This window comes from Rhipicephalus microplus, chromosome 2 (genome assembly GCF_043290135.1).
Source record: "Rhipicephalus microplus isolate Deutch F79 chromosome 2, USDA_Rmic, whole genome shotgun sequence".
Taxonomy (NCBI): Eukaryota; Metazoa; Arthropoda; class Arachnida; order Ixodida; family Ixodidae; genus Rhipicephalus; species Rhipicephalus microplus.
The window spans coordinates 75917522-75943968 of record NC_134701.1 but is presented as its reverse complement, the minus strand read 5'-3'; the positions used below and the strand labels follow the sequence as shown (position 1 = coordinate 75943968).

The following is a 26447-nucleotide window of genomic DNA, read 5'->3' as shown; positions in this document are numbered from 1 at the left end:
GTTTACTCTAGGTTACAGTAGAACACAACATCGAAAGGAATATAGGGGAAAAGGAAACGCATATGCTTTGCTTCAAGCAAGAAAACTGTAGCACAAACCTTTGGTAATGAAAAAGGATAACCCACCCTCGTCGGCACTCGCACCCGCAATCCCCGGTTTAGAACACCGATGCCTTATCCGTTAGGCCACGAGGGCGATAGCGAGCGACGCACTGGCGTTCCTTTCATTAGCGCTTTTACTCTAGGTTGCAGTAGAACACACCACCGAAAGGAATATAGGAGAAAGAGAAACGCATATGCTTTGCTTCAAGCAAGAAAAGTATAGCAGAAACCCCTTTTGGTAATGAAAAAGGATCACCCACCCCCGGCAGGACTCGAACCCGCCATCCCCGGTTTAGAAGACCGATGCCTTATTCGTTAGGCCACAAGAGCGATGTGCGACCGATGCACTGGCGTTCATTTCATTAGCACGTTTACTCTAGGTTACAGTAGAACACAACACCGAAAGGAATATAGTGGAAAAGAAGCGCATATGCTTTGCTTCAAGCAAGAAAACTGTAGCAGAAACCTTTTCTGTGAATGAAAAAAAAGAACCTACTCTCGACGGGACTCGAACTCGAAATCCCCGGTTTAGGAGACCGATGCCTCATCCGTTAGGCCACGAGGACGATGTGCGGGCGGTGCACTGGCGTTCCTTTCATTAGCGCTTTTACTCTAGGTTGCAGTAGAACACACCATCGAAAGAAATATAGGAAAATAGAAAACACATATGCTCTGCTTCAAGCAAGAAAACTGTTGCAGAAACCCTTGGTATTGAAAAATGATAACCTACCCTTGGCGGGACTCGAACCCGCAATCCCCGGTTTAAAAAACCGATGCCTTATCCGTTAGGCCACGAGGGCGATGTGCGAGCGATGCACTAGCGTTCTTTTCATTAGCGCTTTTACTCTAGGTTGCAATAGAACACATCATCCAAAGAAATATAAGGGAAAAGGAAACGCATATGCTTTGCTTCAAGCAATAAAAGTATAGCAGAAACCCCTTTTGGAAATGAAAAAGGATCACCCACCCCCGGCAGGACTCGAACCCGCCATCCCCGGTTTAGAAAACCGATGCCTTATCCGTTAAGCCACGAGGGCGATGTGCGAGCGATGCACTGCCATTCCTTTCATTAGCGCTTTTATTTAGGTTACAGTAGAACGCACCGTCGAAAGGAATATAGGAGAAAGGGAAATCCACATGCTTTGCTTCAAGCAAGAAAACTGTAGCACAAAACATTGGTAATGAAAAAGGATAACCCAACCTCGGTGGCACTCGAACCCACAATCCCCGGTTTAGAATACCGATGCCTTATCCGTTAGGCCACGAGGGCAATGGGCGAGCGATGCACTGGCGATCCTTATATTAGCGCTTTTACTTTAGGTTACAATAGAACACACCGTCGAAAGGAATATAGGAGTAAGGGAAATGCACATGTTTTGGTTCAAGCAAGAAAACTGTAGCGAAACCCTTTGTTAATGAAAAAGGATAACCCACCCTCGGTGGGACTCGAACCCGCAATCCCCCATTTAGAAGACCAATGCCTTATCCGTTAGGCCACGTAGGCGATGTGCGAGTGATACACTGGCGTTTCTTTCATTAGCGCGTTTACTCTTGGTTACAGTAGAACACAACATCAAAAGGAATATAGGGGAAAGTAAGCGCATAATCTTTGCTTTAGGCAAGAAAACTGTAGCAGAAACCTTTTCGGTGAATGAAAAAAAAAAATAATCTACCCTCGGCGGGACTCGAACCCGCAATCGCCGGTTTAGGAGACCGATGCCTTATCCGTTAGGCCACGAGGGCGATGTGCGGGCGATGCACTGGCGTTCCTTTCATTAGCGCTTTTACTCTAGGTTGCAGTAGAACACACCATCGAAAGGAATATAGGGGAAAAGAAGCGCATAAGCTTTGCTTCAAGCAATAAAACTGTAGCAGAAACCTTTTCGGTGAATGAAAAAAAAAATTACCTACCCTCGGCGGGACTCGAACCCACAATTCCGGTTTAGGAGACCGATGCCTTATCCGTTAGGCAGAGAGGGCGATGTGCGGGCGATGCACTGGCGTTCCTTTCATTAGCGCTTTTACTCTAGGTTGCAGTAGAACACACCATCGAAAGGAATATAGGAGAAAGGGAAATGCACTTGCTTTGGTTCAAGCGAGAAAACTAGAAAAACCCTTTGATAATGAAAAAGGATAACCAACCCTTGGCGGGACTCGAACCCGCAATCCCCCGATTAGAAGACCGATGCCTTATTCGTTAGGCCAAGAGGGCGATGTGCGAGCGATGCACTAGCGTCCTTTTCATTAGCGCGTTTACTCTAGGTTGCAGTAGAACACACCATCGAAAGAAATAAAGGAGAAAAGGAAACGCATATGCTTTGCTTTAAGCAAGAAAACTGTAGCACAAACCCTTTGTTGATGAAAAAGAATAACTCACCCTTGGTGGGAGTCGAACCCGCAATCCAGTTTTGAAGACCGATGCCTTATTCGTTAGGCCATGAAAGCGATGTGCGAGCGATGCTCTGGCGTTCCTTTCATTAGCACATTTACTCTAGGTTAGTGTAGAACACACCATCGAAAGGAAAATAGGGGAAAAGGAAATGCATATGCTTTGCTTCAAGCAAGAAAACTGTTGGAGAAACGCTTTGTTAGTAAAGAAGGATAACCCACCCTCGGCGGGACTCGAACCCGCAATCCCCTGTTTAGGAGACCGATGCCTTATCCGTTAGGCCACGAGGGCGATGTGCGAGCGATGCACTGGCGTTCCTTTCATTAGCGCGTTTACTCTAGGTTAATGTAGACCACAACATCGAAAGGAATATAGGGCAAAAGGAAACGCATATGCTTTGCTTCAAGCAATAAAACAGTAGCACAAACCTTTGGTAATAAAAAAGGATAACCCACCCTCGGCGGCACTCGCACCCGCAATCCCCGGTTTAGAACACCTTATCCGTTAGGCCACGAGGGCGATAGCGGGCGGTGCACTGGCGTTCCTTTAATTAGCGCTTTTACTCTAGGTTGCAGTAGAACACACCATCGAAAGTAATATGGGAGAAAGGGAAATGCACTTGCTTTGGTTCAAGCGAGAAAACTAGCAAAACCCTTTGTTAATGAAAAAGGATAACCCACACTTGGCGGGACTCGAACCCGCAATCCCCCGTTTAGAAGACCGATGCTCTATTCGTTAGGCCAAGAGGGCGATGTGCGAGCGATGCACTAGCGTTCTTTTCATTAGCGCGTTTACTCTAGGTTACAGTAGAACACATCATCCAAAGGAATATAGGGGAAAAGGAAACGCATATAATTTGGTTCAAGCAAGAAAACTGTGGGAGAAACCCTTTGTTAATAAAAAAGGATAACCCACCCTCCGCGAGACTCGAACCCGCAATCCTCTGTTTAGAATACCGATGCCTTATCCGTGAGGCCACGAAGCCGATGTGCGAGTGATGCTATGGGGTACCTCTCATTAGCGCGTTTACTCTAGGTTACAGTAGAACACAACACCGAAAGGAATATAGGGAAAAAGAAGAGCATAAGCTTTGCTTCAAGCAAGAAAACTGTAGCAGAAACCTTTTCGGTGAATGGAAAAAAAATAACCTACCCTTGGCGGGACTTGAACCCGCAGTCCGCGGTTTAGGACTCCGATGCCTTATCCGTTAAGCCACGAGGGCGATGTGCGGGCGATGCACTGGCGTTCCTTTCATTAGCGCTTTTACTCTAGGTTACAGTAAAACACACCATCGAAAGGAATATAGGAGAAAAGGAAATGCATATGCTTTGGTTCAAGCAAGAAAACTGTTGGAGAAACGCTTTGTTAGTAAAAAAAGATAACCCACCCTCGGCGGGACTCGAACCCGCAATTCCCGGTTTAGAAGACCGATGCCTTCTCCGTTAGGCCACGAAGGCGATGTGCGAGTGATGCACTGGCCTTCCTTTTATTAGCGCGTTTACTCTAGGTTACAGTAGAACACAACATCGAAAGGAATATAGGGGAAAAGGAAACGCATATGCTTTGCTTCAAGCAAGAAAACTGTAGCACAAACCTTTGGTAATGAAAAAGGATAACCCACCCTCGTCGGCACTCGCACCCGCAATCCCCGGTTTAGAACACCGATGCCTTATCCGTTAGGCCACGAGGGCGATAGCGAGCGACGCACTGGCGTTCCTTTCATTAGCGCTTTTACTCTAGGTTGCAGTAGAACACACCACCGAAAGGAATATAGGAGAAAGAGAAACGCATATGCTTTGCTTCAAGCAAGAAAAGTATAGCAGAAACCCCTTTTGGTAATGAAAAAGGATCACCCACCCCCGGCAGGACTCGAACCCGCCATCCCCGGTTTAGAAGACCGATGCCTTATTCGTTAGGCCACAAGAGCGATGTGCGACCGATGCACTGGCGTTCATTTCATTAGCACGTTTACTCTAGGTTACAGTAGAACACAACACCGAAAGGAATATAGTGGAAAAGAAGCGCATATGCTTTGCTTCAAGCAAGAAAACTGTAGCAGAAACCTTTTCTGTGAATGAAAAAAAAGAACCTACTCTCGACGGGACTCGAACTCGAAATCCCCGGTTTAGGAGACCGATGCCTCATCCGTTAGGCCACGAGGACGATGTGCGGGCGGTGCACTGGCGTTCCTTTCATTAGCGCTTTTACTCTAGGTTGCAGTAGAACACACCATCGAAAGAAATATAGGAAAATAGAAAACACATATGCTCTGCTTCAAGCAAGAAAACTGTTGCAGAAACCCTTGGTATTGAAAAATGATAACCTACCCTTGGCGGGACTCGAACCCGCAATCCCCGGTTTAAAAAACCGATGCCTTATCCGTTAGGCCACGAGGGCGATGTGCGAGCGATGCACCGGCGTTCCTTTCATTAGCGCTTTTAATTTAGGTTACAGTAGAACGCACCTTCGAAAGAAATATAGGAGAAAAGAAGCGCATAAGCTTTGCTTCAAGCAAGAAAACTGTCGCAGAAACCTTTTCGGTGAATGAAAAAAAAATAACCTATCCTCGGCGGGACTCGAACCCGATATATCCGGTTTAGGAGACCGATGCCTTATCCGTTAGGCCACGAGGGCGATGTGCGGGCGATGCACTGGCGTTCCTTTCAGTAGCGCTTTTACTCTAGGTTGCAGTAGAACACACCATCGAAAGGAATATAGGGGGAAAGAAAACGCATTTGCTTTGCTGCAACCAAGAAAACTGTAGCAGAAACCCTTTGTTAATGAAAAAGATTATCCCACCCTCGGCGGGACTCGACCCCACCATCCCCAGTTTAGGATACCGATGCCTTATCCATTAGGCCACGAGGGCGATGTGCGAACGATGCACTGGCGTTCCTTTCGTTAGCACCTTTACTCTAGGTTACTGTAGAACCCACCGTCGAAACAAATATAGAAAAAAGGAAACGCATATGCTTTGCTTTGAGCAAGAAAACTGTAGCACAAACCCTTTGTTAATGAAAAAGAATAATTCACTCTTGGTGGGACTCGAACCCGCAATCCCGTTTCAGAAGACCGATGCCTTATCCGTTAGGCCACGAAAGCGATCTGCGAGCAATGCACTGGCGTTCCTTTCATTAGCACATTTACTCTAGGTTAGTGTAGAACACACCATCGAAAGGAATATAGGGGAAAAGGAAATGCATATGCTTTGCTTCAAGCAAGAAAACTGTTGGAGAAACGCTTTGTTAGTAAAAAAAGATAACCCACCCTCGGCGGGACTCGAACCCGCAATTCCCGGTTTAGAAGACCGATGCCTTCTCCGTTAGGCCACGAGGGCGATGTGCGAGCGATGCACTGGCGTTCCTTTCATTAGCACTTTCACTTTAGGTTACAGTAGAACACACCATCGAAAGGAATATGGGAGAAAGGGAAATGCACTTGCTTTGGTTCAAGCGAGAAAACTAGCAAAACCCTTTGTTAATGAAAAAGGATAACCCACACTCGGCGGGACTCGAACCCGCAATCCCCCGTTTAGAAGACCGATGCATTATTTGTTAGGCCAAGAGGGCGATGTGCGAGCGATGCACTAGCATTCTTTTCATTAGCGCGTTTACTCTAGGTTACAGTAGAACACATCATCCAAAGGAATATAGGGGAAAAGGAAACGCATATGATTTGGTTCAAGCAAGAAAACTGTGGGAGAAACCCTTTGTTAATAAAAAAGGATAACCCAACCTCCGCGGGACTCGAACCCGCAATCCCCTGTTTAGGGGGCCGATGCCTTATCCGTTAGGCCACGTAGCCGATGTGCGAGTGATGCACTGGCGTTCCTTTCATTAACGCGTTTACTCTAGGTTACAGTAGAACACAACATCGAAAGGAATATAGGGGAAAAGAAGCGAATAAGCTTTGCTTCAAGTAAGAAAACTGTAGCAGAAACCTTTTTGGCGAATGAAAAAAAATAACCTACCCTCGGCGGGTCTCGAACCCGCAATCCCCGGTTTAGGAGACCGATGCCTTATCCGTTAGGCCACCAGGGCGATGTGCGGGCGATGCACTGGCGTTCCTTTCATTAGCGCTTTTACTCTAGCTTGCAGTAGAACACACCATCGAAAGGAATATAGGGGAAAAGGAAACGCATATGCTCTGCTTCAAGAAAGAAAACTTTAGCACAAGCCCTTGGTAATGAAAAAGAGTAAACCACCCTCGGCGGCACTCGCACCTGCAATCCCCGGTTTAGAAGACCGATGCCTTATCCGTTAGGCCACGAGGGCGATGTGCGAGCGATGCACTGGCGTTCCTTTCGTTAGCACCTTTACTCTAGGTTACTGTAGAACCCACCATCGAAACGAATATAGAAAAAAGGAAACGCATATGCTCCGCTTCAAGCATGAAAACTGTTGCAGAAACCCCTGGTATTGAAAAATGATAACCCACCCTTGGCGGGACTCGAACCCGCAATCCCCCGTTTAGAAGACCGATGCATTATTCGTTAGGCCAAGAGGGCGATGTGCGAGCGATGCACTAGCGTTCTTTTCATTAGCGCGTTTACTCTAGGTTACAGTAGAACACATCATCCAAAGGAATATAGGGGAAAAGGAAACGCATATGATTTGGTTCAAGCAAGAAAACTGTGGGAGAAACCCTTTGTTAATAAAAAAGGATAACCCAACCTCCGCGGGACTCGAACCCGCAATCCCCTGTTTAGGGGGCCGATGCCTTATCCGTTAGGCCACGTAGCCGATGTGCGAGTGATGCACTGGCGTTCCTTTCATTAGCGCGTTTACTCTAGGTTACAGTAGAACACAACATCGAAAGGAATATAGGGGAAAAGAAGCGCATAAGCTTTGCTTCAAGCAAGAAAACTGTAGCAGAAACCTTTTTGGCGAATGAAAAAAAATAACCTACCCTCGGCGGGTCTCGAACCCGCAATCCCCGGTTTAGGAGACCGATGCCTTATCCGTTAGGCCACGAGGGCGATGTGCGGGCGATGCACTGGCGTTCCTTTCATTAGCGCTTTTACTCTAGCTTGCAGTAGAACACACCATCGAAAGGAATATAGGGGAAAAGGAAACGCATATGCTCTGCTTCAAGAAAGAAAACTTTAGCACAAGCCCTTGGTAATGAAAAAGAGTAACCCACCCTCGGCGGCACTCGCACCCGCAATCCCCGGTTTAGAAGACCGATGTCTTATCCGTTAGGCCACGAGGGCGATGTGCGAGCGATGCACTGGCGTTCCTTTCATTAGCGCTTTTACTTTAGGTTACAGTAGAACACACCATCGAAAAGAATATAGGAGAAAGGGAAATGCACTTGCTTTGGTTCAAGCGAGAAAACTAGCAAAACCCTTTGTTATTGAAAAAGAATAACCAACCCTCGGCGGGACTCGAACTCGCAATCCCCCGTTCAGAAGACCGATGCCTTACCCGTTAGGCCACGAGGGCGGCGTGCGAGTGATGCACTGGCGTTCCTTTCATTAGCGTTTTTACTCTAGGTTGCAGTAGAACACATCTTCCAAAGGAATATGGGGGAAAGGAAACGCACATGCTTTGCTTCAAGCAAGAAAACTGTAGCAGAAACCTTTTCTGTGAATGAAAAAAAAGAACCTACTCTCGGCGGGACTCGAACTCGAAATCCGCGGTTTAGCAGACCGATGCCTTATCGGTTAGGCGACGAGGACGATGTGCGGGCGATGCACTGGCGTTCCTTTCATTAGCGCTTTTACTCTAGGTTGCAGTAGAACACACCATCGAAAGGAATATAGGGAAATAGGAAACACATATGCTCTGCTTCAAGCAAGAAAACTGTTGCAGAAACCCGTGGTATTGAAAAATGATAACCCACCCTTGGCGGGACTCGAACCCGCAATCCCCGGTTTAGAAGACCGATGCCTTATCCGTTAGGCCACGAGGGTGATGTGCGAGCGATGCACCGGCGTTCCTTTCATTAGCGCTTTTAATTTAGGTTACTGTAGAACGCACCATCGAAAGGAATATAGGAGAAAAGAAGCGCATAAGCTTTGCTTCAAGCAAGAAAACTGTCGCAGAAATTTTTTCGGTGAATGAAAAAAAAAATATCCTATCCTCGGCGGGACTCGAACCCGATATATCCGTTTTAGGAGACCGATGCCTTATCCGTTAGGCCACGAGGGCGATGTGCGGGCCATGCACTGGCATTCCTTTCATTAGCGCTTTTACTCTAGGTTGCAGTAGAACACACCATCGAAAGGAATATAGGGGAAAAGAAAACGCATTTGCTTTGCTGCAACCAAGAAAACTGTAGCAGAAACCCTTTGTTAATGAAAAAGATTATTCCACCCTCGGCGGGACTCGACCCCGCCATCCCCAGTTTAGGAGACCGATGCCTTATCCGTTAGGCCACGAGGGCGATGTGCGAGCGATGCACTGGCGTTCCTTTCGTTAGCACCTTTACTCTAGGTTACTGTAGAACCCACCATCGAAATGAATATAGAAAAAAGGAAACGCATATGCTTTGAGCAAGAAAACTGTAGCACAAACCCTTTGTTAATGAAAAAGAATAATTCAGTCTTGGTGGGACTCGAACCCGCAATCCCGTTTTAGAAGACCGATCCGTTAGGCCACGAAAGCGATGTGCGAGCAATGCACTGGCGTTCCTTTCATTAGCACATTTACTCTAGGTTAGTGTAGAACACACCATCGAAAGGAATATTGGGGAAAAGGAAACGCATATGCTTTGCTTCAAGCAAGAAAACTGTAGCAGAAACCTTTGGTAATGAAAAAGGATAACCCACACTCGGCGGGACTCGAACCCGCCATCCCCAGTTTAGAAGACCGATGCCTTATTCGTTAGGCCACAAGAGCGATTTGCGACCTATGCACTGGCGTTCATTTCATTAGCACGTTTACTCTAGGTTACAGTAGAACACAACATCGAAAGGAATATAGTGGAAAAGAAGCGCATATGCTTTGCTTCAAGCAAGAAAACTGTAGCAGAAACCTTTTCTGTAAATGAAAAAAAAAGAACCTACTCTCGGCGGGACTCGAACTCGAAATCCCCGGTTTAGGAGACCGATGCCTTATCCGTTAGGCCAAGAGGACGATGTGCGGGCGATGCACTGGCGTTCCTTTCATTAGCGCTTTTACTCTAGGTTGCAGTAGAACACACCATCGAAAGGAATATAGAGAAATAGAAAACACATATGCTCTGCTTCAAGCAAGAAAACTGTTGCAGAAACCCTTGGTATTGAAAAATGATAACCCACCCTTGGCGGGACTCGAACCCGCAATCCCCGGTTTAGAAGACCGATGCCTTATCCGTAAGGCCACGAGGGCGATGTGCGAGCGATGCACTGGCGTTCCTTTCATTAGCGCTTTTAATTTAGGTTACAGTAGAACGCACCATCGAAAGGAATATAGGAGAAAGGGAAATCTACATGCTTTGCTTCAAGCAAGAAAACTGTAGCACAAAACATTGGTAATGAAAAAGGATAACCCACCCTCGGCGCCACTCGCACCCGCAATCCCCGGTTTAGAACACCGATGCCTTATCCGTTTGGCCACGAGGGCGATAGCGGGCGGTGCACTGGCGTTCCTTTCATTAGCGCTTTTTCTCTAGGTTGCAGTAGAACACACCATCGAAAGGAATTTAGGAGAAAAGGAAACGCATATGCTTTGCTTCACGAGGAAAACTGTAGCACAAACCCTTTGTTAATGAAAAAGAATAACTCACCCTTGGTGGAACTCAAACCCACAATCCCCGGTTTAGGAGACCGATGCCTTATCCGTTAGGCCACGAGGGCGATGTGCGGGCGATGCACTGGCGTTCCTTTCATTAGCGCTTTTACTCTAGGTTGCAGTAGAACACACCATCGAAAGGAATATAGGGCAAAAGAAAACGCATTTGCTTTCCCGCAAGTAGGAAAACTGCAGCAGAAACCTTCTGTTAATGAAAAAGAATATCCCACCCTCGGCGGGACTCGACCCTGCCATCCCCGGTTTAGGAGACCGATGCCTTATCCGTAAGGGCACGAGGGCGATGCGCGAGCAATGCACTGGCGTTCCTTTCATTATCGCTTTTACTCTAGGTTGCAGAAGAACACACCATCGAAAGGAATATAGGAAAAAGGGAAATGCACTTGCTTTGGTTCAAGCGAGAAAACTAGCAAAACCCTTTGTTAATGAAAAAGGATAACCAACCCTCGGCGGGACTCGAACCCGCAATCCCCCGTTTAGAAGACCGATGCCTTATTCGTTAGGCCAAGATGGCGATGTGCGAGCGATGCACTAGCGTTCTTTTCATTAGCGCGTTTACTCTAGGTTACAGTAGAACACATCATCCGATGGAATATAGGAGAAAAGGAAACGCATATTGTCACGGGGTCGTGACGTGGCCAAAGACAGAAAACTTCGTGTTGGGACTTAACTGTTTATTTGGGCGAACCTGTGCCCGGTAAAGGGAAAGTCTAATTACAGCAGCAGTCTTGCACAGATAGCAGTCTCGGACTGATAGCGGCGAACACAGCGTCGGCCTTCGATCAACAACTGACAAGCGGCGAAGCGCGTCGGCATTTATACCCTTGACGTCGAATGTTCTAGCGTTATCGCTGGCGGTGGCGTAGGTTCCAGAACAATCTGTACCGTTCGCACAGTGGGCTTGATCTTATAGAAATGATCTACTACAGTCCGGAACCTTCTCGATACCTGCAGGTGCGGTTTGCGCCGAGAATCGTGTGGTGTTTCGGAACGATAACAAATACTTGTGAAATGTAACGTGGCATTGCCCCCCTCTGAAAAAAAGCTTTAACTAAAGATGAAGGTACAATAATAATGCAGGAAAGTACAATGAATAAATTACAATACAACAATAATACAAAAAAACACTGTTTCAGTTTGTTAACGTGCATGAAACGGCTTGAGGCGCGCGACATGGACGACTTCAGGTCGCGATCGGCGTCGTTGAGAGTTCGTGATGCCGTCGGGGACAACCTCGTAATCAAGTGGGCCGAGACGTCGAACCACCTTGTACGGTCCGAAGTACCGTCGCAGAAGCTTTTCACTTAGTCCACGTCGGCGTATTGGCGTCCACACCCAAACACGTTCACCGGGCTGGTATTCCACGAAGCGTCGTCGAAGGTTGTAACGGTGGCTGTCGGTCGTCTGTTGATTCTTGATACGAAGACGCGCAAGTTGTCGGGCTTCTTCGGCGCGTTGAAGGTACTCGCTCACATCGAGGTTTTCTTCGTCGGTGACGTTGGGTAACATGGCATCGAGCGTCGTTGCCGGGCTCCTTCCGTAGACTAATTTGTATGGAGATATCTCCGTCGTCTCCTGCACCGCCGTGTTGTATGCGAAGGTCACATACGGAAGAATGGCGTCCCACGTCTTGTGTTCGACATCGACGTACATTGACAGCATGTCGGCGATCGTCTTGTTAAGCCGCTCGGTGAGGCCGTTGGTCTGTGGGTGGTACGCTGTCGTCCGGCGGTGGTTTGTTTGGCTGTATGCCAAGATCGCTTGAGTTAAGTCGGCAGTGAATGCCGTTCCTCTGTCGGTTATAAGGACCTCCGGGGCGCCGTGACGTAGGACGATATTTTCGACGAAAAACTTAGCTACCTCGGATGCACTGCCTTTTGGCAGGGCTTTTGTCTCGGCGTAGCGGGTGAGGTAGTCGGTAGCTACCACGATCCACTTGTTTCCGAAAGCCGACGTCGGGAACGGCCCCAGTAGGTCCATACCAATCTGCTGGAAAGGTCGGCAAGGTGGATCAATTGGCTGCAGAAGTCCCGCTGGCCTTGTCGGCGGTGTCTTGCGTCGCTGACAGTCCCGGCATGTCCTCACATAACGAGTGACGTTGGTGGTAAGACGTGGCCAGTAGTACCTTTCTTGTATCCTCGCGAGCGTGCGGGAAACACCGAGGTGCCCTGCCGTCGGATCGTCGTGCAGGGCCTGCAGGAGTTCTGGTCGAAGAGCTGAAGGCACCACAAGGAGGTACTTAGCTCGAAGCGGTGAAAAGTTTTTCTTTTGTAGAAGACCGTTTCGTAGAAAGAACGACGCAAGTGCGCGCTTGAATACCTTCGGGACTTCGGTGGTCCTGCCTTCGAGGTATTCTATTAGGGCTTTAAGTTCCGGGTCGGCCCGCTGTCGTTCAGCGAAGTCGTCGGTAGTTATCGTTCCCAAGAAGTAGTCGTCATCCGAGTCGTCGGGTAGCGGTTGGTCGACAGGCGCACGAGTGAGACAGTCAGCGTCGGAGTGTTTTTTGCCGGAAATGACAGTAATGTCATATTCTTGAAGTCTCAGGCTCCATCGTGCGAGGCGACCTGAAGGGTCCTTCAAAGTGGCTAGCCAACACAAGGCGTGGTGGTCGCTCACAACTTTGAAGGGCCTGCCGTAGAGGTAGGGGCGAAATTTCGACGTAGCCCAGATGATGGCGAGGCACTCCTTTTCTGTTGTGGAATAATTTGCTTCTGCTTTGGATAGCGATCGGCTGGCGTAACTAATAACCCTTTCAAGTCCGTCAGCCCTCTGCACAAGAACGGCGCCAAGACCTACGCTGCTTGCGTCTGTATGTATTTCTGTCTCGGCGAATTCGTCGAATTGGGCAAGTAACGGAGGCGTCTGGAGGCGATGTTTAAGCTCCTGGAAAGCGTGTTCCTGTGGCGTTTCCCACTTGAACTCCGAGTCGGCCTTGGTAAGGTTAGTGAGAGGATCGGCGATGCAGGCGAAGTTTTTCACGAACCGCCTATAATAGGCGCACAGGCCCAGAAATCGGCGCACGGCCTTCTTGTCAGTGGGCGGCGGGAAATCGGCGATGGCGGCTGTTTTCCGTGGATCGGGACGAACTCCAGACTTGCTGATAACGTGCCCCAGAAACAAGAGCTCCTCATACGCAAATCTGCACTTTTCTGGCTTCAGTGTGAGTCCGGATGTCTTGGTGGCTTGAAGTACAGCTTCAAGGCGCCGAAGATGCTCGTCGAAACTCCACCATCGTCTTTTATTATCACCAACTTTTGTCATCTATTCACACCGCACACACCTTTCACGACATGGTCATGATTTTATTACTTGTATGTTTTTACCCGCCTTACCGCGAGGAATTTTATGGCCCTTATACAGCCGCTTATCACAATCATTGTCCATGTTTTTAGTAAGATGAACTGGCGCTCTTTGGTCGTGAAATGGCCCTTGCGCCATAAAACATCAAACATCATCATCATCATCGTCGCAACTCGAGGAAAACACGACGACGTCGTCCAAGTACACAAGGCAAGTCTGCCACTTCAACCCTGCCAGTACTGTATCCATAACGCGTTGAAAAGTTGCAGGCGCTGAGCAAAGGCCGAAGGGCATCACCTTAAACTCGAAGAGGCCGTCCGGTGTTATAAACGCCGTCTTCTCTCGGTCTCTTTCGTCGACTTCGATTTGCCAATAGCCAGTCTTGAGGTCCATTGACGAGAAGTACTTGGCGTTATGGAGCCGATCAAGGGCGTCGTCTATTCGTGGGAGAGGATACACGTCCTTTCTTGTGATTTTGTTCAGGCGGCGATAATCGACGCAGAAACGTAGGGTCCCATTCTTTTTCTTCACTAACACCACGGGGGATGCCCACGGACTCTTGGACGGCTGGATAATGTCATCTCGCAGCATTTCATCAACTTGTCGCTTCATTGCCTCACGTTCTCGCGTCGAAACCCTGTACGGACTCTGACGGAGTGGTCTGGCATTTTCTTCGGTTATGATTCGATGTTTCGTGATTGGGGTCTGCCGAATTTTCGATGACGACGAAAAGCAATCTTCGTATTGCAGGAGCAGGGCCTGGAGCTGTACTTGCTTATCGTTCGGAAGTCTGGGATTGACGTCGAAAGCTATGGGAGGGGCTTGGTTCCTCTGAGCAGGTTCCGCAGAATCGGCGAGGGCGAAAGCACTGGTGGCTTCGACAATTTCTTCGATGTATGCGACCGTTGTTCCTTTGTTCACATGTTTGTACTCATTGCTGAAATTTGTGAGCATAACCGTTGCTTTGCCTCCCCGCAACTCTGCAATTCCTCTTGCGACGCAAATATTTCGGGTGACCAACAGATGCTGACTGCCTTCAACGACGCCTTCGAAGTCAGGTGATTCAGGAGCGCCGACTGAAATAATGACGCTTGAGCGAGGCGGAATGGTGACTTGTTCTTCCAGCACATTCAAGGCATGGTGTCCAGACGGCGTGCGCGGCGGTAGTGCTTCTTCTGTGGATAACGTTATCGACTTTGTTTTTAGGTTGATGACAGCACCATGGAGGCATAAGAAGTCCATGCCAAGGATGACATCTCTCGAGCAACGCTGTAGGACTACGAAGTCTGTAGGATAAATACGGCCGTTAATGGTGACTCTCGCTGTGCAGATTCCTGCAGGCGTTACGAGATGACCTCCGGCTGTGCGGATTTCAGGGCCTTTCCAAGCTGTCCTAACTTTCTTTAACTTCGCGGCGAACGACCCACTGATGACAGAATAGTCGGCTCCAGTATCGACGAGAGCAGTCACTCTGTGGCCGTCGATAAGAACGTCGAGGTCGCTAGTTCGCCGTCTCGCATTACAGTTAGGGCGTGGCGTCGGGTCACGGCTGCGTCGTCTTGTTCCGCTGCTTCCATGTTGCGTCGTCCGGCCACCTTCGGAAAGTGAGCTTTTGCCTTCAGGGCTTTTCCTGGTTGGGGTTGTGTTCAAAAAGCTCCGTCGCGTCGTCGTCGGAGGATCTTCGGTAGTTCGTCGCACAGCAACCGCACCTCCATCGGTTGCTGCCCTTAGTTTCCCGGATACGGGCTAGGAGACCGGCCCCGCGTTGGGCCAGAGTACTGCCGGGGGTGCGGTGACATGCGGCGGCTGGGCGACGGCGAACGGGAAGGACTTCGTGGTGTCCATTGAGTTCCTGCCAGGTAGTCGGCGATGTCACGTGGCCGATCTCCTGGCTGCGGACGCGGTGCATTGACGGCGAAGCCACGCAGTCCCATCTGTCGGTACTGGCAACGGCGGTATGTCTGCCCGGCCTCGCCGCAGTGGAAGCAGAGCGGGCGGTTGTCAGGTGCACGCCAAACGTCCGTTTTTCTCGGTGCACTGCGCTGGCCCGCTGGGGAACGGTAGAACGTCGGTTGGGGTGGTGGCGGCGGTGGCGTCTGACGACGGAAGTGTGACGGGGCGGCGTTTTGGCGTGGATGGGGAGGAGCGTTGTGGCGCACTGCAGTGGCGTAGCTCAGATAGAAGTCTCGGACTGATAGCGGCGAACACAGCGTCGGCCTTCGATCAACAACTGACAAGCGGCGAAGCGCGTCGGCATTTATACCCTTGTCGTCGAATGTTCAAGCGTTATCGCTGGCGGTGGCGTAGGTTCCAGAACAATCTGTACCGTTCGCACAGTGGGCGTGATTGTATCGAAATGATCTACTACAGCCCGGAACCTTCTCGAAACCTGCAGGCGCGGTTTGCGCCGAGAATCGTGTGGTGTTTCGGAACGATAACAAATACTTGTGAAATGGAACGTGGCAATATGATTTGCTTCAAGCAAGAAAACTGTAGCACAAACCCTCTGATAATGAAAGAGGATATCCCAACCTCGGCGGGACTCGAACCCGCAGTCCCCGGTTTAGGAGACCGATGCCTTATCCGTTAGGCCTACTCTTATGCTTTACTCTAGGTTACAGTAAAACACACCATCGAAAGGAATATAGGAGAAAAGGAGCGCATATGCTTTGCTTCAAACAAGAAAACTGTAGCAGAAACCCTTGGTAATGAAAAAGAATAACCCACCCTTGGCGGGACTCAAACCCGCAATCCCCCATTTGGAAGACCGATGCCTTATTCGTTAGCCCACGAGGGCGATGTGCGAGCGATGCACTGGCGTTCCTTTCATTAGCACTTTTACGCTAGGTTACTGTAGAACACACCATCGAAAGGAATATAGGAGAAAGGGAAATGCACTTGCTATGGTTCAAGCGAGAAAACTAGCAAAACCCTTTGTTAATGAAAAAGGATAACCAACCCTCGGCGGGACTCGAACCCGCCATCCCCCGTTTAGAAGACCGATGCCTTATTCGTTAGGCCAAGAGGGCGATGTGCGAGCGATGCCCTAGCGTTCTTTTCATTAGCGCGTTTACTCTAGGTTACAGTATAACACATCATCCAAAGGAATATAAGGGAAAAGGAAACGCATATGATTTGCTTCAAGCAAGAAAACTGTAGCACAAACCCTTTGATAATGAAAAAGGATATCCCAACCTCGGCGGGACTCGAACCCGCAGTCCCTGGTTTAGGAGACCGATGCCTAACCGTTAGGCCACGAGGGCGATGTCGAGCGATGCACTGGCGTTCCTCTCATTAGCACTTTTACTGTAGGTTATTGTAGAACACACCATCGAAAGGAATATAGGGGAAAAGGAAACGCATATGCTTTGCTTCAAGCAAAAAAACTGTAGCAAAAACCCTTGGTAATGAAAAAGGATAACCCACAATCGGCGGGACTCGAACCCGCAATCCCCGGTTAAGAAGACCGACGCCTTATACGTTAGGCCACGAGAGCAACGTGAGATTGATGCACCAACGTTCCTTTCATTAGCGCTTTTACTTAAGGGGACAGTAGAACACAACATCGAAATTAATATAGGAGAAAGGGAAATGCACATGCTTTGGTTCAAGCAAGAAAACTGTAGCAGAAACCTTTTGTTAATGAAAAAGGATAACCCACCCTCGCACCCTCGGCGGGACTCGAACCCGCAATGCCCCGTTTAGAAGACCGATGCCTTATTCGTTAGGCCACGAGGGCGATGTGCGAGCGTTGCACTAGCGTTCTTTTCATTAGCGCGTTTACTCTAGGTTACAGTAAAACACACCATCGAAAGGAATATAGGAGAAAAGGAGCGCATATGCTTTGCTTCAAACAAGAAAACTGTAGCAGAAACCCTTTGTTAATGAAAAAGAATAACCCACCCTTGGCGGGACTCATACCCGCAATCCCCCGTTTGGAAGACCGATGCCTTATTCGTTAGCCAACGAGGGCGATGTGCGAGCGATGCACTGGCGTTCCTTTCATTAGCACTTTTACGCTAGGTTACTGTAGAGCACACCATCGAAAGCAATATAGGAGAAAAGGAAACGCATATGCTCTGCTTCAAGCAAAACTGTTGCAGAAACCTTTGGTATTGAAAAAGGATAACCCACTCTCGGCGGGACTCGAACCCGCCCTCCCCGGTTTAGAAGACCGATGCCTTATCCGTTAGGCCACGAGGGCGATGTGCGAGCGATGCACTGGCGTTCCTTTCATCAGCACTTTTAGTCTAGGTTACTGTAGAACACACCATCGAAAGGAATATAGGGGAAAAGGAAACGCATATGCTCTGCTTCAAGCAAGAAAACTTTAGCACAAACCCTTTGTTAATGAAAAAGAGTAAACCACCCTCGGCGGCACTCGCACCCGCAATCCCCGGTTTAGAAGACCGATGCCTTATCCGTTAGGCCACGAGGGCAATGTGCGAGCGATGCACTGGCATTCCTTTCATTAGCGCTTTTACTTTAGGTTACTGTAGAACACACCATCGAAAGGAATATAGGAGAAAGGGAAATGCACTTGCTATGGTTCAAGCGAGAATACTAGCAAAACCCTTCGTTAATGAAAAAGCATAACCAACCCTCGGTGGGACTCGAACCCGCGATCCCCCGTTTAGAAGACCGATGCCTTATTCGTTAGGCCAAGAGGGCGATGTGCGAGCGATGCACTAGCGTTCTTTTCATTAGCGCGTTTACTCTAGGTTACAGTAGAACACATAATCCAAAGGAATATAAGGGAAAAGGAAACGCATATGATTTGCTTCAAGCAAGAAAACTGTAGCACAAACCCTTTGATGATGAAAAAGGATATCCCAACCTCGGCGGGACTCGAACCCGCAGTCCCCGGTTTAGGAGACCGATGCCTTATCCGTTAGGCCACGAGGGCGATGTGTGAGCGATGCACTGGCGTTCCTCTCATTAGCACTTTTACTCTAGGTTATTGTAGAACACACCATCGAAAGGAATATAGGGGAAAAGGAAACGCATATGCTTTGCTTCAAGCAAAAAAAACTGTAGCAAAAACCCTTGGTATTGAAAAGGGATAACCCACCCTCGGCGGGATTCGAACCAGCCATCTCTGGTTTAGAAGACCGATGCCTTATCCGTTAGGCCACGAGGGCGATGTGCGAGCGATGCACTGGCGTTCCTTTTATCATCACTTTTAGTCTAGGTTACTGTAGAACACACCATCGAAAGGAATATAGGGGAACAGGAAACGCATATGCTCTGCTTCAAGCAAGAAAACTTTAGCACAAACCCTTTGTCAATGAAAAAGAGTAACCCACCCTTGGCGGCACTCGCACCCGCAATCCCCGGTTTAGGAGAACGATGCCTCATCCGTTAGGCCACGAGGGCAATGTGCGAGCGATGCTCTGGCGTTCCTTTCATTAGCGCTTTTACTTTAGGTTACAGTAGAACACACCATCGAAAGAAATATAGGAGAAAGGAAAATGCACATGCTTTGGTTCAAGCAAGAAAACTTTAGCAAAATCCTTTGTTAATGAAAAAGGATAACCCACCCTCGGCGGGACTCGAACCCGATATCCCCCGTTTAGAAGACCGATGCCATATTCGTTAGGCCATGAGGGCGATGGGCGAGCGATTCACTAGCGTTCTTTTCATTAGCGCGTTTACTCTGGGTTACAGTAGAACACATCATCGAAAGGAATATAGGGAAAAAGGAAATGCATATGCTTTGGTTCAAGCAAGAAAACTGTGGGAGAAACCCTTTGATAATAAAAAAAATAACCTACCTCTCGGCGGGACTCGAACCCGCAATCCCCGGTTTAGGAGACCGATGCCTTATCCGTTAGGCCACGAGGGCGATGTGCGGGCGATGCACTGGCGTTCCTTTCATTAGCGCTTTTACTCTAAGTTGCAGTAGAACACACCATCGAAAGGAATATAGGGCAAAAAGAAAACGCATTTGCTTTCCTGCAAGCAAGAAAACTGTAGCAGAAACCCTTTGTTAGTGAAAAAAAATATCCCACCCCCGGCGGGACTCGACCCCGCCATCCCCGGTTTAGGAGACCGATGCCTTATCCGTTAGGGCACGAGGGCGATGTGCGAGCGATGCACTGGCGTTCCTTTCATTAGCGCTTTTACTCAAGGTTGCAGTAGAACACACCATCGAAAGGAATATAGGAGAAAGGGAAATGCACATGCTTTGGTTTAAGCAAGAAAACTGTAGCATAACCCTTTGTTAATGAAAAAGGAAAACCCACCCTCGGCGGGACTCGAACCCGCAATCCCTCGTTTAGAAGACCGATGCCTTATTCCTTAGGCCATGAGGGCGATGGGCGAGCGATGCACTAGCGTTCTTTTCATTACCGCGTTTACTCTAGGTTACAGTAGAACACAACATCGAAAGGAATAAAGGGGAAAAGAAGCGCATAAGCTTTGCTTCAAGCAAGAAAACTGCAGCAGAAACCTTTTCAGTGAATGAAAAAAAAATAACCTACCCTCGGCGGGACTCGAACCCGATATCCCCGGTTTAGGAGACCGATGCCTTATCCGTTAGGCCACGAGGGTGATGTGCGAGCGATGCACAGGCGTTCCTTTCATTAGCGCTTTTACTTTAGGTTGCAGTAGAACTCATCATCGAAAGGAATATACGGGGAAAGAAGCGCATATGCTTTGCTTTAAGCAAGAAAACTGTAGCAGAAACCCTTTGTTAATGAAAACGAATATACCACCTTTGGCGGGACTCGAACCCGATATCCCCGGTTCAGGAGACCGATGCCTTATCCGTTAGGCCACGAGGCGATGAACGAGTGATGCACTGGCGTTCCTTTTATTAGCGCTTTTACTCTAGGTTGCAGTAGAACACATCTTCCAAAGGAATATAGGGGAAAAGGAAACGCACATGCTTTGCTTCAAGCAAGAAAACTGTAGCACAAACCCTTTGTTAATGAAAAAGAGTAACACACCCTCGGTGGGACTCGAACCCGCAATCGCCGGTTTAGGAGAACGATGCCTTATCCGTTAGGCCACGAGGGCGATGTGCGAGCGATGCACTGGCGTTCCTTTCATCAGCACTTTATTCTAGGTTACTGTAGAACACACCATCGAAAGGAATATAGGAGAAAGGGAAATGCACTTGCTATGGTTCAAGCGAGAAAACTAGCAAAACCCTTTGTTAATGAAAAAGGATAACCAACCCTCGGCGGGACTCGAACCCGCTATCCCCCGTTTAGAAGACCGATGCCTTGATCGTTATGCCAAGAGGGCGATGTGCGAGCGATGCACTAGCGTTCTTTTCATTAGCGCGTTTACTCTAGGTTACAGTAGAACACATCATCCAAAGGAATATAGTGGAAAAGAAGCGCATATGCTTTGCTTCAAGCAAGAAAACTGTAGCAGAAACCTTTTCTGTAAATGAAAAAAAAAGAACCTACTCTCGGCGGGACTCGAACTCGAAATCCCCGGTTTAGGAGACCGATGCCTTATCCGTTAGGCCAAGAGGACGATGTGCGGGCGATGCACTGGCGTTCCTTTCATTAGCGCTTTTACTCTAGGTTGCAGTAGAACACACCATCGAAAGGAATATAGAGAAATAGAAAACACATATGCTCTGCTTCAAGCAAGAAAACTGTTGCAGAAACCCTTGGTATTGAAAAATGATAACCCACCCTTGGCGGGACTCGAACCCGCAATCCCCGGTTTAGAAGACCGATGCCTTATCCGTAAGGCCACGAGGGCGATGTGCGAGCGATGCACTGGCGTTCCTTTCATTAGTGCTTTTAATTTAGGTTACAGTAGAACGCACCATCGAAAGGAATATAGGAGAAAGGGAAATCTACATGCTTTGCTTCAAGCAAGAAAACTGTAGCACAAAACATTGGTAATGAAAAAGGATAACCCACCCTCGGCGCCACTCGCACCCGCAATCCCCGGTTTAGAACACCGATGCCTTATCCGTTTGGCCACGAGGGCGATAGCGGGCGGTGCACTGGCGTTCCTTTCATTAGCGCTTTTTCTCTAGGTTGCAGTAGAACACACCATCGAAAGGAATTTAGGAGAAAAGGAAACGCATATGCTTTGCTTCACGAGGAAAACTGTAGCACAAACCCTTTGTTAATGAAAAAGAATAACTCACCCTTGGTGGAACTCAAACCCGCAATCCCCGGTTTAGGAGACCGATGCCTTATCCGTTAGGCCACGAGGGCGATGTGCGGGCGATGCACTGGCGTTCCTTTCATTAGCGCTTTTACTCTAGGTTGCAGTAGAACACACCATCGAAAGGAATATAGGGCAAAAGAAAACGCATTTGCTTTCCCGCAAGTAGGAAAACTGCAGCAGAAACCTTCTGTTAATGAAAAAGAATATCCCACCCTCGGCGGGACTCGACCCTGCCATCCCCGGTTTAGGAGACCGATGCCTTATCCGTAAGGGCACGAGGGCGATGCGCGAGCAATGCACTGGCGTTCCTTTCATTATCGCTTTTACTCTAGGTTGCAGAAGAACACACCATCGAAAGGAATATAGGAAAAAGGGAAATGCACTTGCTTTGGTTCAAGCGAGAAAACTAGCAAAACCCTTTGTTAATGAAAAAGGATAACCAACCCTCGGCGGGACTCGAACCCGCAATCCCCCGTTTAGAAGACCGATGCCTTATTCGTTAGGCCAAGATGGCGATGTGCGAGCGATGCACTAGCGTTCTTTTCATTAGCGCGTTTACTCTAGGTTACAGTAGAACACATCATCCGATGGAATATAGGAGAAAAGGAAACGCATATTGTCACGGGGTCGTGACGTGGCCAAAGACAGAAAACTTCGTGTTGGGACTTAACTGTTTATTTGGGCGAACCTGTGCCCGGTAAAGGGAAAGTCTAATTACAGCAGCAGTCTTGCACAGATAGCAGTCTCGGACTGATAGCGGCGAACACAGCGTCGGCCTTCGATCAACAACTGACAAGCGGCGAAGCGCGTCGGCATTTATACCCTTGACGTCGAATGTTCTAGCGTTATCGCTGGCGGTGGCGTAGGTTCCAGAACAATCTGTACCGTTCGCACAGTGGGCTTGATCTTATAGAAATGATCTACTACAGTCCGGAACCTTCTCGATACCTGCAGGCGCGGTTTGCGCCGAGAATCGTGTGGTGTTTCGGAACGATAACAAATACTTGTGAAATGTAACGTGGCATTGCCCCCCTCTGAAAAAAAGCTTTAACTAAAGATGAAGGTACAATAATAATGCAGGAAAGTACAATGAATAAATTACAATACAACAATAATACAAAAAAACACTGTTTCAGTTTGTTAACGTGCATGAAACGGCTTGAGGCGCGCGACATGGACGACTTCAGGTCGCGATCGGCGTCGTTGAGAGTTCGTGATGCCGTCGGGGACAACCTCGTAATCAAGTGGGCCGAGACGTCGAACCACCTTGTACGGTCCGAAGTACCGTCGCAGAAGCTTTTCACTTAGTCCACGTCGGCGTATTGGCGTCCACACCCAAACACGTTCACCGGGCTGGTATTCCACGAAGCGTCGTCGAAGGTTGTAACGGTGGCTGTCGGTCGTCTGTTGATTCTTGATACGAAGACGCGCAAGTTGTCGGGCTTCTTCGGCGCGTTGAAGGTACTCGCTCACATCGAGGTTTTCTTCGTCGGTGACGTTGGGTAACATGGCATCGAGCGTCGTTGCCGGGCTCCTTCCGTAGACTAATTTGTATGGAGATATCTCCGTCGTCTCCTGCACCGCCGTGTTGTATGCGAAGGTCACATACGGAAGAATGGCGTCCCACGTCTTGTGTTCGACATCGACGTACATTGACAGCATGTCGGCGATCGTCTTGTTAAGCCGCTCGGTGAGGCCGTTGGTCTGTGGGTGGTACGCTGTCGTCCGGCGGTGGTTTGTTTGGCTGTATGCCAAGATCGCTTGAGTTAAGTCGGCAGTGAATGCCGTTCCTCTGTCGGTTATAAGGACCTCCGGGGCGCCGTGACGTAGGACGATATTTTCGACGAAAAACTTAGCTACCTCGGATGCACTGCCTTTTGGCAGGGCTTTTGTCTCGGCGTAGCGGGTGAGGTAGTCGGTAGCTACCACGATCCACTTGTTTCCGAAAGCCGACGTCGGGAACGGCCCCAGTAGGTCCATACCAATCTGCTGGAAAGGTCGGCAAGGTGGATCAATTGGCTGCAGAAGTCCCGCTGGCCTTGTCGGCGGTGTCTTGCGTCGCTGACAGTCCCGGCATGTCCTCACATAACGAGTGACGTTGGTGGTAAGACGTGGCCAGTAGTACCTTTCTTGTATCCTCGCGAGCGTGCGGGAAACACCGAGGTGCCCTGCCGTCGGATCGTCGTGCAGGGCCTGCAGGAGTTCTGGTCGAAGAGCTGAAGGCACCACAAGGAGGTACTTAGCTCGAAGCGGTGAAAAGTTTTTCTTTTGTAGAAGACCGTTTCGTAGAAAGAACGACGCAAGTGCGCGCTTGAATACCTTCGGGACTTCGGTGGTCCTGCCTTCGAGGTATTCTATTAGGGCTTTAAGTTCCGGGTCGGCCCGCTGTCGTTCAGCGAAGTCGTCGGTAGTTATCGTTCCCAAGAAGTAGTCGTCATCCGAGTCGTCGGGTAGCGGTTGGTCGACAGGCGCACGAGTGAGACAGTCAGCGTCGGAGTGTTTTTTGCCGGAAATGACAGTAATGTCATATTCTTGAAGTCTCAGGCTCCATCGTGCGAGGCGACCTGAAGGGTCCTTCAAAGTGGCTAGCCAACACAAGGCGTGGTGGTCGCTCACAACTTTGAAGGGCCTGCCGTAGAGGTAGGGGCGAAATTTCGACGTAGCCCAGATGATGGCGAGGCACTCCTTTTCTGTTGTGGAATAATTTGCTTCTGCTTTGGATAGCGATCGGCTGGCGTAACTAATAACCCTTTCAAGTCCGTCAGCCCTCTGCACAAGAACGGCGCCAAGACCTACGCTGCTTGCGTCTGTATGTATTTCTGTCTCGGCGAATTCGTCGAATTGGGCAAGTAACGGAGGCGTCTGGAGGCGATGTTTAAGCTCCTGGAAAGCGTGTTCCTGTGGCGTTTCCCACTTGAACTCCGAGTCGGCCTTGGTAAGGTTAGTGAGAGGATCGGCGATGCAGGCGAAGTTTTTCACGAACCGCCTATAATAGGCGCACAGGCCCAGAAATCGGCGCACGGCCTTCTTGTCAGTGGGCGGCGGGAAATCGGCGATGGCGGCTGTTTTCCGTGGATCGGGACGAACTCCAGACTTGCTGATAACGTGCCCCAGAAACAAGAGCTCCTCATACGCAAATCTGCACTTTTCTGGCTTCAGTGTGAGTCCGGATGTCTTGGTGGCTTGAAGTACAGCTTCAAGGCGCCGAAGATGCTCGTCGAAACTCCACCATCGTCTTTTATTATCACCAACTTTTGTCATCTATTCACACCGCACACACCTTTCACGACATGGTCATGATTTTATTACTTGTATGTTTTTACCCGCCTTACCGCGAGGAATTTTATGGCCCTTATACAGCCGCTTATCACAATCATTGTCCATGTTTTTAGTAAGATGAACTGGCGCTCTTTGGTCGTGAAATGGCCCTTGCGCCATAAAACATCAAACATCATCATCATCATCGTCGCAACTCGAGGAAAACACGACGACGTCGTCCAAGTACACAAGGCAAGTCTGCCACTTCAACCCTGCCAGTACTGTATCCATAACGCGTTGAAAAGTTGCAGGCGCTGAGCAAAGGCCGAAGGGCATCACCTTAAACTCGAAGAGGCCGTCCGGTGTTATAAACGCCGTCTTCTCTCGGTCTCTTTCGTCGACTTCGATTTGCCAATAGCCAGTCTTGAGGTCCATTGACGAGAAGTACTTGGCGTTATGGAGCCGATCAAGGGCGTCGTCTATTCGTGGGAGAGGATACACGTCCTTTCTTGTGATTTTGTTCAGGCGGCGATAATCGACGCAGAAACGTAGGGTCCCATTCTTTTTCTTCACTAACACCACGGGGGATGCCCACGGACTCTTGGACGGCTGGATAATGTCATCTCGCAGCATTTCATCAACTTGTCGCTTCATTGCCTCACGTTCTCGCGTCGAAACCCTGTACGGACTCTGACGGAGTGGTCTGGCATTTTCTTCGGTTATGATTCGATGTTTCGTGATTGGGGTCTGCCGAATTTTCGATGACAAAGAAAAGCAATCTTCGTATTGCAGGAGCAGGGCCTGGAGCTGTTCTTGCTTATCGTTCGGAAGTCTGGGATTGACGTCGAAAGCTATGGGAGGGGCTTGGTTCCTCTGAGCAGGTTCCGCAGAATCGGCGAGGGCGAAAGCACTGGTGGCTCCGACAATTTCTTCGATGTATGCGACCGTTGTTCCTTTGTTCACATGTTTGTACTCATTTCTGAAATTTGTGAGCATAACCGTTGCTTTGCCTCCCCGCAACTCTGCAATTCCTCTTGCGACGCAAATATTTCGGGTGACCAACAGATGCTGACTGCCTTCAACGACGCCTTCGAAGTCAGGTGATTCAGGAGCGCCGACTGAAATAATGACGCTTGAGCGAGGCGGAATGGTGACTTGTTCTTCCAGCACATTCAAGGCATGGTGTCCAGACGGCGTGCGCGGCGGTAGTGCTTCTTCTGTGGATAACGTTATCGACTTTGTTTTTAGGTTGATGACAGCACCATGGAGGCATAAGAAGTCCATGCCAAGGATGACATCTCTCGAGCAACGCTGTAGGACTACGAAGTCTGTAGGATAAATACGGCCGTTAATGGTGACTCTCGCTGTGCAGATTCCTGCAGGCGTTACGAGATGACCTCCGGCTGTGCGGATTTCAGGGCCTTTCCAAGCTGTCCTAACTTTCTTTAACTTCGCGGCGAACGACCCACTGATGACAGAATAGTCGGCTCCAGTATCGACGAGAGCAGTCACTCTGTGGCCGTC

General features: G+C 49.1%; 12 non-coding genes across 12 annotated transcripts; all 12 read right to left on the bottom strand.

The window, feature by feature from the left end:
• Positions 1-828: 828 nt before the first annotated feature.
• Positions 829-901, bottom strand: TRNAK-UUU (transfer RNA lysine (anticodon UUU)). Its single transcript has one exon. It is a non-coding gene; the product is annotated as a tRNA-Lys (tRNA).
• Positions 902-1771: 870 nt separating this feature from the next.
• TRNAR-CCU (transfer RNA arginine (anticodon CCU)) lies at positions 1772-1844 on the bottom strand. The gene has a single exon. It is a non-coding gene; the product is annotated as a tRNA-Arg (tRNA).
• Positions 1845-2708: 864 nt separating this feature from the next.
• TRNAR-CCU (transfer RNA arginine (anticodon CCU)) lies at positions 2709-2781 on the bottom strand. The gene has a single exon. It is a non-coding gene; the product is annotated as a tRNA-Arg (tRNA).
• Positions 2782-3874: 1093 nt separating this feature from the next.
• Positions 3875-3947, bottom strand: TRNAR-UCU (transfer RNA arginine (anticodon UCU)). Its single transcript has one exon. It is a non-coding gene; the product is annotated as a tRNA-Arg (tRNA).
• Positions 3948-4814: 867 nt separating this feature from the next.
• TRNAK-UUU (transfer RNA lysine (anticodon UUU)) lies at positions 4815-4887 on the bottom strand. The gene has a single exon. It is a non-coding gene; the product is annotated as a tRNA-Lys (tRNA).
• Positions 4888-5754: 867 nt separating this feature from the next.
• Positions 5755-5827, bottom strand: TRNAR-UCU (transfer RNA arginine (anticodon UCU)). Its single transcript has one exon. It is a non-coding gene; the product is annotated as a tRNA-Arg (tRNA).
• A 630-nt stretch (positions 5828-6457) lies between these two features.
• Positions 6458-6530, bottom strand: TRNAR-CCU (transfer RNA arginine (anticodon CCU)). Its single transcript has one exon. It is a non-coding gene; the product is annotated as a tRNA-Arg (tRNA).
• Positions 6531-7395: 865 nt separating this feature from the next.
• TRNAR-CCU (transfer RNA arginine (anticodon CCU)) lies at positions 7396-7468 on the bottom strand. The gene has a single exon. It is a non-coding gene; the product is annotated as a tRNA-Arg (tRNA).
• An 863-nt stretch (positions 7469-8331) lies between these two features.
• TRNAR-UCU (transfer RNA arginine (anticodon UCU)) lies at positions 8332-8404 on the bottom strand. The gene has a single exon. It is a non-coding gene; the product is annotated as a tRNA-Arg (tRNA).
• A 9250-nt stretch (positions 8405-17654) lies between these two features.
• On the bottom strand, positions 17655-17727 carry TRNAR-UCU (transfer RNA arginine (anticodon UCU)). The gene has a single exon. It is a non-coding gene; the product is annotated as a tRNA-Arg (tRNA).
• A 629-nt stretch (positions 17728-18356) lies between these two features.
• On the bottom strand, positions 18357-18429 carry TRNAR-CCU (transfer RNA arginine (anticodon CCU)). Its single transcript has one exon. It is a non-coding gene; the product is annotated as a tRNA-Arg (tRNA).
• Positions 18430-19294: 865 nt separating this feature from the next.
• Positions 19295-19368, bottom strand: TRNAR-CCU (transfer RNA arginine (anticodon CCU)). Its single transcript has one exon. It is a non-coding gene; the product is annotated as a tRNA-Arg (tRNA).
• Between the last annotated feature and the right edge of the window lie 7079 nt (positions 19369-26447).